This window comes from Anguilla rostrata, chromosome 16, assembly GCF_018555375.3.
Source record: "Anguilla rostrata isolate EN2019 chromosome 16, ASM1855537v3, whole genome shotgun sequence".
Taxonomy (NCBI): domain Eukaryota; kingdom Metazoa; phylum Chordata; class Actinopteri; order Anguilliformes; family Anguillidae; genus Anguilla; species Anguilla rostrata.
Window position 1 is genome coordinate 14,908,791 of NC_057948.1, and position 12,984 is coordinate 14,921,774.

At 40.6% G+C, this 12,984-nt stretch overlaps 1 protein-coding gene across 2 annotated transcripts in view; it reads right to left on the reverse strand.

The window, feature by feature from the left end:
- Positions 1-12,984, reverse strand: part of LOC135242291 (microtubule-associated protein 1B-like) — a 45,311-nt gene that overhangs the window by 24,896 nt on the left and 7,431 nt on the right. Inside the window, exon 1 of one of the 2 annotated variants that reach the window (XM_064313306.1) lies at positions 8,295-8,506. The exons of the other annotated variant lie outside the window; for it this stretch is intronic. The gene's annotated coding sequence lies outside the window, so the exon portion shown is untranslated. Of the gene's footprint in view, positions 1-8,294; positions 8,507-12,984 lie in introns of those variants that run through there. 2 annotated transcript variants of the gene reach the window in all.

Consider the following 12,984-nt stretch of genomic DNA (forward strand, 5'->3'; position numbering starts at 1 on the left):
AAAAATGAATCACTCTACCTGCCAGCTCCATTATGAAAATGCCAAACATAAACTTTCAGTTCTGTGTCCTTAATAACTTAATAACTTTTTATCATAACCACTACAGACCTGGCAATTCATAGGGGACATGAGTCCCTGGTCCTAATCTGAAGAACTATATATTCTACTATGCTGAAACCAACAATACAAGAGGCATTCAATAAAAATAAAATAATCTTTTTGAAAACATTTTTGTTATCCAGGATCCAGCAGAACACACAAAGATGTTAAAACATCTTTTTCAGAAGCTAAAACTGAGAAGTCATTGCTCTACTTCTGCACTCCAAATTTAGAACTTTGTTCTTCAGTAGTGTTTATTGAATCATGTGGCTTATTTAATATTTCATCTTTTCTGTTGCTTTTGCTTATCATTAAATGCTTGCCAGTTCTGAAAATACGTCCTGTCTTCTATATTTTGAATGATTGTGCTGAACTTCAAGGGAAGTTTACGTGTTTTATGTGAATGTTGCCTTAGGTCATGGCTACATCGCCAGTGGAGGTATGGTGGGCAGTGGGCCCCGTTTTGAGTACAGTTATGCTTTTCAGCACAGAGGACAGTGCCACTGAGCCTAATGTTAGCACTGGTATACAAGCCCTAGTGATCGTCCCCACCCAATCCACACCCAAATGACTCCTAACTTTGAACATTATAGCAACAGCAAGGTGCATAAATGGAGACAAACAGGGCTTGACCTCCATATATTAATCAATAAGGATGGTCAGATACCAGAGAAACCTCTATACTGACACACAGACTATGTAACAAGAGCCAACAGGATAACCATTACCTCTGCATTCCCTATATCATTTACAAGGGACACCCTGACAAGGTTCTGTAGACCAACCACACTGCTGCTAAACAGCCTGAGAAGCTTCTAATCTTCTCTTCTGCATATGTTTTGATGAGCTGCATCCAAAAGGCCTGCGGTGAGCTTCAAGTCAAGGCAAGATGATTCTGGATCAGTGTTTTATTTATCAAAATGGTTGTGGGCCGCGGCTTAAGGCTGGGCAAGCTGATCCTGGATCAATGTTTTGGGGCTGACTCCAGCACTGCAGCAGGCCGGCTCTCAGGCGGTGGGATGCTGAGTCAGGCCTCCGTCAGCAGGTAGCCTCGCAGATCAGCACATTTACGGGACAGATTACCCAGACCAGAGACGGCAGCACTCTCCTCTGCACTGCATATATACAGTACAGTGCTTCTGGGATTCAGCAAAGCGGGTCTATTTGCTGTGTCTAACACTGCAAACAGAAACACTGCACAGTGAGGTCACACTTCTGAGAATATACATCACAGTACTACCGAGATACAGTAAAGTGGGCTGATGTGCCATGTAGTGCTCAATAGGTACGTACTGTGTATAGAACAAAATAAAATTACTGCACTAGTGACATCCAGAACAGAAGGCCATTTCAACTGCAAATGTACAACAGCAAAATATCATCTCGGTATAGTATTATATCTGTGTGATTTTTTGGGAACAATAACAAAGTGTAAGACTTTCCCAATAACAATATTTATGAGAACTGATTAAACCTGACAAATAATTCTCAGAGAATTCTACATAATTTTTCAGATTTGAGGACTCAACATCATAGGTATTTATAGCCTGAAGTGATTTTCTGGGTTTGAAACTGAAGTCAAATCTGTTTTTATAGTGGCCAGTGCATGATTCATCATTCCCCTCCATATAGACACGACCTTCTGTGTGGTTCCCTATACCGCTGCATCTTCATTAGCCACCAGTACAGTCTTCTGTACTGTCATACACGCCTATCCAATCCAATCCACTGCTCTGTTATACCAGCACTGCCATCCCATACAGTCTCCTATACTGCTAAACTTCACTTCCCATCCTCCACTTTCTTCTATACTGCGGCACCTAAACATCCCTCCTGTTCACCGGTTGGCATCTTGCGAGCATTTCAGAAAGCTGGTGTCCTAGTTCCTGCCTGTAATCTATGTCTTGTTATTCGGTTGGCACTGGAACTGGAAGATTCCATTGGTAATCCATTTAAATCCTCAGTGATAATCACAGCCGTGCCACTCAACCACAGACAACCACCTGAGTGCAGTCCGGTAACACCCTACCCCCAGTCAACTACTCAGTCTCCTCAGTATGACCTGTGTCCACTTCAAGTACAACTAATGCCTGGGCAACTTTGATGCAGTAAAAAGTGGGAATGTCAGCCAGTATGTAGAGTCTTATGCTCAGGGCTGTCCCAGCACATCAGTGAGAACACAATGACATAGATCTTCTTAACCTCAGTGTAACCTGGCAGGCTGCAGTGCCCCAGACACCACACCTGATCCAGCAAGCTGCTGAACCTGAATAGGTTCGGAAAATGGCCAGCAATATAAATGGATAATTTGTAAAAACCCACACCAGTGTCCGTCTGTAATGGCCCTGTGCATGCGAGGAATGCGCCTGGAGGAATGTACATTTTTGTTACAACTGGGCGCAGTGTGTACTTTGTGCTGAGATACTGACTATGAGAAAACCCCAAGACTGCCAGAAGAAAACCGGTCTCCTGTCCTGTCCAAATCCTGCCAAGCCAACGATACTGCGGTTGGCAGCCAGGGGGAGGGGGGACACAGCAAGCCAGAAACAGGCATGCCATCAGCCTCCCCAAGCAGTGGCAGAATTGCATCATGTTGCCCTGGAAACAGCAGGCGCCAGAAATGAGATCATACTCAGCACTGGGTGCCACAGTTAAGAAGCTACTAAGGCAGGGATACTGAAATCTGGCCCTCTATCAGGACTGATTTAAACCTGGGGCACCAAGCGAGTTAAATCTCTGGTCAATCAGTAGGAACAGCTGATCAATTAAGTATCAGGTAAAAAAAGAAAAGCGGCAGTGCTAATAATGCAAGTAATTATGATAAGCTGCAAAGGCAGATAAAGGTTGTCTATAAAGGTAAAACCTAAAGCTGCCAATTGGCATTCTTGGGCACACAGTCTGGTCACATGGCACACTTGCCTCAGCTTTAAAGCCTCACTGAAATGTATCTTCAGACTTGAGATCTTATCATTATTACAGACTCACTTGGAAAAGATATTTTTAAAAAACCTGCTGCTGCCATTATGCTGTTTGCGGAGATGGAAGTGATTCTAGAACTTTCTCTGAACTGACAGTCGGCCACAAAATGCTTTCATTTTCTGTTTTTCACTTTCCCTTGCCCAATAACACACACACACAGTTGCTATGTGAACTGTGTAATGAATGACTTCAAGACTTATTCATTGGTTCAAACAACCCAGGACCAATTAATTGCCCATTAGAAAATAACATCATTAGTGGAATTTGGTTTAACAGCAATAGCAGGTACCACGTACATAACTACAACATGCCTGCTGCAGAAACGTGTCCCGAGAGAAGCACTTTTGCATATGATTCAGCTCTTCCAAGCCTGTGCATCTGTACTCACACCATGTGTATCCATGCTTCAGCAGATGGAGAGACCAACAACGCAACAGGAAACAGGATTTGTGTGACAGCTGGATTTTTGTTTAATTATTCAGCTTTATTTTGTTTACAGTAGTGACACTGGAAAAGTGCTCTAGACCTAGAGCAGCAACTCAAGGCATGGCTAGAGACCATTAGAATACTCCTTTGTCTCCAGACAAAATCCATAAACTCAATGAAACAAAGATTAAGCAATAAGCAACAAGGACTGAGCTGGTGGAAGCCTGCAGCATGTCATAAATATGTATTAGACACCATGACCATGGGGCATTGAACAGGCATTCAGTTAACAGCAGAGTGCATCCAGTAAGCTGTAAGGAAGGACAAACAGTGCTAGAAACTGCTAATATGCTGCATCGGTAGGGGGCCCAAGGCCACACATCACAGTTCCTCTCTACTGAAACATTTATCAAAGGTTTATTCCACAGTGCTTAACCTGCCACAATGCTTAACCCTAAAACCTCATTCTAGCCTGGGGAGTTCTTTTAAATATCTAATTTCTAATGAAAATTGACAAACAAAACAACTGAAATAACAATTCAATAAAAGAAATACAAATAAATGTGTTTGAAGTTATTTATTTTGAAAAATGTATCTCAAAATATATAAGACTATAGTGCTACATCCTACAAGTGACAGACTAACACAAAAACAGATTAACCCTCGCCTTGTTTCTGAAGTTCTTTAACATAAAATCTTGCCTCAACCCTAACACCTACTGATTTCCTGACCCTAACCTTAGCCCCAGCCCTAATTTTAACCCTAAAATCTAATTCTAGTCCAAGGAGTTCTCTTAAATTTTTGTCTTTTTTTCAATTACAATTGATCTAAGACAACAGAAATGTCATCAGTTCAATAAAAGAAATAGTAATGTGTTTGAAGTCATTTATTTTGTAAAAAGTATTTCAATTAAAACATATCCAAATACTTAAGCCAATGGTGTTACATTCCTACCAGTGAAAAACTTAATCATCTAAAATCAAAGACTAACCCTTGTCCTAACCCTTTCCCAAGCTTGAAAACAAAACCATAATCTTGCCTCATCCCTGACACTTAACATTTTCGTAACACTAACACCAGCCTAAACCTCATTTGTACTCTATCACCTAAAATGGAAAAATTAAATTTCATTAAGTATGTCTGTTAAATGAAAAATGAAGTAAATGAAGCATACATTCAACCATTTATACATGGTTTTGTTATTTTCTTGGAATAAAATGAAATAGCGTTTTTTGCATTTAATGCTGTAATGAGTAATCATTTAAAAGCACTTGAATCTCATCTTGAATCTAGGCTACCATCTTTAGGCTATTCAAAAGACAGGCTTATAAATGTGAAAGTAGTCCACAAAAAATGTCACAATGATGTAAGAATGATATGATAGCCTATAAAGCATCAATAGCTTACAACATCTCTTGCAGCACACAATTATTTTTTGTCGGCCAAAGCAAGTTACACACGTAGCTGTAGCTCACAAGATAAGATTGTGCATAGTGCTGAAGACTCACACATTTTCTCCTGTGAGCATCAGGCATTGCTGTTCGTAACTGTCACCCTGCCTGTTTTTTAATTGTTTTAGTTTTGAACTGCTGTCAAGTGTAAGAGATAGACTATTTAATTTAGTGCTTTTATTTTCCACAATGTCTCGTATTTCAATAATTGTCGTCCTTTGTACATTGAGTTCAGTGCACACGAGAGACACAAAATTATTATCTTATAATCTTAGGCCATGACTTCTAAGATGTTGCCTAGTGTTGTCTGTTTTATGTCTTTATTTCCCTGAATAGCTAAATAAAACATCTATCAAACCATGTCTGCAGCCAATTAGTCTACTAAAGTCAAATGGGCTTCAAGCACCGAAACATTAACTGATTAATTTATTTTAAAAAGAGTACTCAAGTAATCGAGAAGGAAAAAGCTTGCCATCAAGTAGAGAAAATCATAAAAAGCCCCACCCCTAGGACAGACTCTGCATTTAGGAATTTATTGGATGACTGCATTGAGCCATTTGTGGTTTGTCAGCATTTCTTTACTATTGCTTTCAGAAATTAATTTTCTACATGCATCACGTGATCAGACCAATAACCTTGCAATATTGAAGAAAACCACGGGTGATGCCGTTGCTTGTGTTGTTGCTCTAACTCCTGAGACGCTGAAAGTGTAGAGTGAGCATGAAGAATAGCAAGGGGGGAAAGAGGGTGACTAAAGGGAATGTAGTGGGAGGCATAAGTAATAAGAGTACTGAGCTATATTTAAATTTATATCTCCATTCACTCCACTCAGCCCCGCCCACTTAGACCAGGACACTCCCCTAACATCAAACCCCCTCTCATTCTACTTAGGCCTGTCCTCTCTCGCAGCCGCTCCAGGGTGAGGCAGGACAACTGCATTGCTGTGCAGCCCTGCAGAGTGGCGGAAGCTAAAAAAAGCACCCACCCAGATATGCCAAAGCCAGACCTGTGACTCTAGACCCCTCCCTCCACCTCACACACCCTTGAGTTTCCCTTCACTATCCACGCCTACACTTCTTATCCACCTCCTGCTCTTTGATCTTCGATACCATTACCATAACCATTAACATCTAATATACTCCTGGTCAAATAATCACATGATCCGCAATATTATATTCTGGCAGGTGGCAGGCTTGTGTAGGTAAATCATCTGACAGTGCATGGATTTGTCCCACATGTACAGACCATCATAAGAAGCAGCGGGTTTCGTCTGTGATGAGAAAATTGCTTGTTGCATTTTTTAGCTTGTGAGTGGGACAGTCCCAGATTAAGGCAGATTTACAGTGAAAAAGGTTTTTACATTCCATTCTTCCTGTCTCAGAGCTCAAGCCCTGGACTCCTGTTTGACACAGCGGGTGTTAGCTGTGGGACTGGCTCCATGTGACATCACGTGCTTCTGTGAAACTGCTGAAATACATCAAACTGCATTGGCATCAGTACAAATTGTTGACAAATTAAATTTCCATTATCTGCCATGATGTTTCAGCTAAAGATTGCATCAGTCAAACACTGAGACTGCTGCAGTATAGCACAGCCATGATATAAAGAACAATAACTTTTCTGGGGCTTCAATAGCAAAACACTAATACCAGGACACCACCCATTAATAATACACATTTTACAGTGACATATATATTCACCTATACTATCGGTTTAAATGCATTTTCTAAGTCGAAAATCCCTGAAAGGAACGGTTATTTCTGTCACAAGGGGAGGGTCCTGCAGATCTAATATGAAAACACCATTACCTAGCCTTCCTGTTCAAATTGGTCACACCCCCTTAATGCAAATCAATGAAGAGAAAACTGCGCAGTATTTTTCTTGTTTGTTTTGTTTCTGCTTTCCTGTTGACTTTTCGCTTGCGTTTTTTTTTTTTAAACAAATCAACGTTTGAAGTGGTCCATAATTATTTTTTACGCAGGCTATTTATTCATTTTCATTTATTTTTTTTCTAAGAGTACAGGTAATTACAGTCGAGTCGAGTATTTTGCGAAAGATTGTCTCTATCACAATTACTCGCACAAAGCTGTTTTTTGGGGGTTATTACGTCCAGATCTCCGAAAGCGACGCAATCCAGCAGGTAGCATTTCTTTCGTTTATTTGAGCACCACAAAGATAGCACCGACGACTCCGCTCACTTATTGAGGCCGGGGGAACTAGGAATCGACCTCAGCTCACCCCGGTAACACACTGACCATCGTATCAACACAAAAAGCATTAATCTTTATGACCTTGTAATTTATTAAACTGACCTAAAATTGGTCAGTGGCAGACGCAAAAACACTTTCAGAGCAAATAAAATGTAACGCACTAAACGCGATGACATTGTCAAAATTAGGTCATTTTTAAACTAACTCCATGTCTAATAGTGTTGCATTAGTATAAAACTGTTACATCTACATAACACCCAAACACTAACAAGTATTGTCCAAACCAGATCAAACTGTTAACCTAATGTTTTCCCTGATCTTATATAGCAAATGCTCAATATTCAGTCCGCAATTAATCACGCACATTTAGTAGGCTACAGACTGAACTCCTTGGGTCCGTATAGTGTAGCCTATTCCAGCAGCCATTGGCATTAATACGTTATAACAATTCACCGTCTTTTCATCGGCGAATTTAGAACGAGGTCTCGTACCTCAAAAATGATTCCTCTTTCAACTTGGAAGTCGCCGAAGACCCGTTTTCACCGAAGGCGGTTCGTTCCGCATAATTATCTCAGTAAAATAACAGAATTTTGAGGCTTTGTGATTTTTTTCTGAAATAAATGCAAAACCACCGCAAACAAAAAACAATGTGGCTAAAATAAATCTACTCCGTTAAACATTTAATCAAAGAGAAGGGAAATCCATCAGTTTATATCCTGTATCTTGACACTTGTCCAGGTAGATGTAAGTAGCTGTCTGATTATTTAATTAGTTAATTCTCTGACCAGGTTCAAGCGGGTGCATTTGTTTATATTATCAGACCACCAGGAACAGCATCTTAAACGCCAAGAAACGACCAGCTGCCCGCATTGCAACAGTCTAGACGGTAATGCACATAGCCTATTCGAAGAAAACGAGCGAAGACAATTCATATCCAAAGCAGCGACAGAGGGGCAGACGCACAGAAACAAGAAAGCATGCAGGCGAGCGATAACCAATAATCTGACTTAACTACCGCAGATAACAGAGCAGCTCCAAAAAATGTATCAGACTGAAAACACGTTATTTCGCCTTTGCGGTGGAAATGCGTCCAATGCAGTGCATTGCACCCGCAGTGTGATGTACATACCGTAACTGATGGGCTGTGTTTGTACACAGCGACAAGTCCGGCAACTTGAGAGCGAGACGAGCAGCCGCTCATGCGAGTGCCGGTAGGATGAAGAGAGGGAGGGGTCATATAGGGGGATGCAGCCGTGTAGCAGACAGATGCGGTAACACTGTCTGCAGCGACCAGCCGGCCCGGCCTCCGGTTGCGGTCCAGGGAGGGGCCAGAGAACTCCTCGTATAATGCACCAGCGCTTAACCCATGCCGTCCCAAAGTGAACCCAATTCACAGTCCATCCAATTGTTTATGCCCTTTTGTCCATCTTTTGATTGCAAATCCAAATGTATGTAATCCAAAATTCAAAAGTACATAGCAAAAAATAAAAAAACCCCACCCTGCTGTTTCCATTTGGAGGGCACAGTACAACTCCCTCCAAAGTTATTCACAGCCTTGATGAAGATGAGCAAAAAAGGCTACATAAAATAAACATTGTAGGCAATGAGCTATATTGTACGGTCAAAAATGTGAAAAACAGCCTATTGTGTTCTAATTCAACAGCTCAGAGAAATGATTTTTGCTCAACCAGTAATATATTTTTCAAAAGGTTGTGTTTCAAAACGAACAAATAAGTATATAAAAATTATAAATGAGGTAACACACATTAAATTCACTTGTTATCCATTACTATGGGGAAAGGTAAAGAACTCTCAGAAGAAATACAACAAGGGTTGTTGAACTTCACTAGTCAGGAGACAGTTACTAACAAATAAATTAAAAACTAAAGATACCACTTAATACAAGGATGTGAATATTAGTGGCACTTCATTCCTTTTTGGAAATTTTTAACATGAGAAAAGTGTTGTTTTGGTTGATTCCATTCAATTAAATATTTTTCAAATGTTTGAAAATTAAAATATAGCTCGGTACTAGCATAATTTTATACATTATTTTGAATAAATAATAATTCTGGATTTTGAATAATAATTCTGTTTATAAATTCTATGTGGATTCTAAAATCTTGGAATACAAATTACTTTGTATACAAGTTATACAGGTGTCTGAACCTAAAATGTATTAGTACATAACTCAAAGGCCTGTTCCTAGCTTCTACGCCATGAAGTCACACCCACTGGCAACAATCTTCACCCAGATCAATCAAAACCCTGTCATCAAGCCACATTCATTGTCAGCATGCCATATCCACTGTCGTTAAACCACACCCACTGCCATCAAACCACACCTACTGCCATTCCACAAAGATGCTACTGTCCTGCTCAAAGGCTGCACAGACATGAGCTGTCCTATTCTCTACCGCACCAAATTTAGACAAACAAAGAACATGATGTGTTGGGAAATTAGGCTACCCAGATGCTGTGGGCGGATTCATTTTACACCGACATTTTTGTGTAATTTGTATTCATTGTAGCCTGTGTTACAGATACAATGAGAGCGAATTTGGCAGTTATTAACTGCCTGTAGGCTTTGGTTCCCCAATTACTAATGCAGACCAGATAAGAGTTTTCAATATTAATTCCCCAACACCACATACTGCAGCACTTACCACCCCCATTTTTCCCTTTCAATAGATAGACCAACCTTACTGACCATCCCAAATGTATTGACCCTCAACAGCAAAATAAATGCAGCCAACCTTTGCTAAATATATATTTATATATATAAATATCTGTAACTCATTTATTTGTAAAAGTACTTAAATTTCTGTCCAAAACAGGTTTGATTGGCCCATTATAATTGTCCAAAACTTGGCAATAAAATCACATAACTTGCAGTCATTAAGATGTGTCTCCAAATCTTCCTATGGGGGAGTGGAAGACGTATTGTTCAGCTGTATTTTAAATAAATGCAGGCCATTCACAATGAGCCAGACTGCAGCTACAGCATAGTGTGTTTATCAGTGTGTGTGCGTGTGTGGGGCGTAAGGGGGGGGGGCGGGGGTTGTGTTCACAGTGCTGATATGCAGCCCGGCAACAGCCCTGGCTGTGTTCAGAGTGTTGCATGCTGGAGGTGCAGTGTCTGAGAGTGAGGACCCACAGCTGCTCATAATGAGGACATGGACTGGATTTCAATCCCAGCGGGGTGTGGAGAGGTTGATGGGGGAGCTTTAATTGGCCCTCCGGAAAGGCAGAATTAGGATAGGCTGGGTGTTTATGTGGGTTTAGAATGGGGTACAAGTTATTTATGTACTTTTATTATTATTTAATTGGGACATTTTTCACAACTATTGAGTTGCGGTGACTCTGAGAGAGAAATGGCGGTCTGAATTTCTCTCAATCTACATGACATAGGGATCACAGTTTTGCTACATTTGGGGGAGGGGTGGTGGGGTAACAGATGAGATGGGATAAGTGGGGTAATAGGAATGAGCGGGGGGGGGGGGGGGTTGGGGGGGGTTAAAATTGGGATATGCTCAGAAGGCAGAGATCTACTCCAGCTCCTTTCTCAGGTGTAGTCTGCTGCACAGGAGAGGAAACCGTCCCAGGACTGAGGTGAAGAGAAATCTACACGAAAACGACAGCAGGAAAAAACCCTCACAGAGCAACTTTCCTTTAAAAAAATTGATAGATAATACCAGTTTCCTTGTCTGTGGAACAATAAGACCTCCCACAAAGTGTAGCCCCCCTACAGATTTCTGTTCTGCCCCTCCTACTTCCTGTACATCCATACACAAGCGTACACAGTCCTTCACCTGTGACTTCTGTTTTTCATCTAAGGCAGCTGAAGTGAGACTTCACTCACTTTGCTCTATAATTGCAAGTCACCATGGCGACATTGCTGAGGGCAACACTGCAGCTAAAACAGGTTCAGTAAAATTGGCTGAATTTTCATCTTGATTGATTCAACATTTTCCCTGCAGAGAAATCACTAAAGAAGCCACCTTTCACAGTCTTTCAAAATGTGTGGGGCTTTAACCTCCAGCTTACCTTCATGTTTAACATATACATTAGACACTCATCTGCAGTTTGAGGGGGTATCAGGGCGAAGCTCATTGGGGGATGACTGGTATGACTGCAGCTCTGTTTTCAAGGCCCTCTGCTTGCCGATAACAAACGTTTCCCCTCCCATTCACAGGCCTCTTGAGGGCAATGTGCTTAACCTCATCATATCTCCACCCTCATTAATGCTTACCATGTCTCACGCACAGCAGGACTGGCCCCCACCAGTGCTAGGCCTTCCCTCAGTGATAGCAGGGAAGAAAAACCTCATTAAAATGCTGTCTTTAAGAAGGTCAGAACAGCTCCCTCTCTGGCCTGCATATGGAAGGGTTACTGATTGGAGGTGGGATTGCGGTATTACGCATCAGAGACAGGAAGTGACACAAACGCGAGGGAGAGAGGGTGGAGGGGAGGAGAACTTGAAGATGACTCAATGGAAAATCACAAGCTGAAAGGGGCCAATGTGGGGGGGGGGGTTATTTTTGGGAACAATGCTGTACAGATGCTGTATGGGTTTACTGATCTTTAAATAATTTGGATGGTTCCTAATATTAACGGAAGCCACAATACCTGTAAATCACATGCTAAGGGATCACATAACATTTATCCAAAAACAGTCTAAATGGAAAGGGGGGGGGGTGGGGGTTCATGTTATTTAAGAGTGATATTCATTGACAGAAATGAGCTGAGTACATATCTATCAAATGATGAAAAAATGAGGCTGAAAAAATATGCCCACATGTGTACCCCCAGTATACATTTATAACCATTATTTTGCATAGATGAATAGTTCAAGTTACCATATAATTACCATAACATATTTATGTTGTCCTTGTAATGTTACAAAAAAGAATGAGATTATTATCCTTATTTTTCACAGAGACACAGACATCTGAAAATGATCTCAGTAAAAGGATGCCATTTTGAATGACTACTGGTCATTTATTTCTCAACAGCTATTTGGAGCTCTAGCTTCAGTTTTAGTCTTTACAGATAGGTAAGGAATATGTACGTTAAAATTGAAGAGATTTTGAGAAACAGGTCCAACAGCCTATTCCATTTCCCATGGAATGACTGATTTACTAGCTCACTTATTTATATAATTAATACTAGCAAGCTAACAGTCCTACATTTTTTATCTTGTCCCTGATGTCTACATTAAAATTAACCTACGCTTATATGTACTTTTGATGTCTTTGAATAACAGAATAAAGGTTGTTTTATAATATTAGCATTTTTGTTTTGTCTGCTTGAGCAACAATTATCATTTGAAGCCATCTACTGCAAAAAATAAATAAAAAATAGTGGATTCCAGATTTACATTTTAGGGATTTGGGAAGTGATACATTTTTTCTTTCAAAAAGTTAGTTGACATACCTGCCCCATTGCAGTTACAGCCTTCACCTCAACATTCAGAGTCAGGCTATAGATGGCTATGTTTGTACACATGGAGGATGACTGCTTTCATATGCTGTGCACCTCCATTGTTATGATCAGTATAAGTATAGTATAAACTGTATAAGTATAGTATAAATCAGGCCTTAGTCACAAGTCACTTACGTTTAGTCATCGTGGCTTCATTTATGGTAGGAAAACTATATTTAGCCATAGCCTTTTCAGTAATTGTGCGTACATGCAATTACAGTATGAGACTTTCCTTGCAATCCACTTCCTGATAAATGGGTCATACCATTTTTCAACAGGCGATGGTAGCATCCCTGGCTAGCCACACCAACCTTAGGTGCACAGCTCCACATATG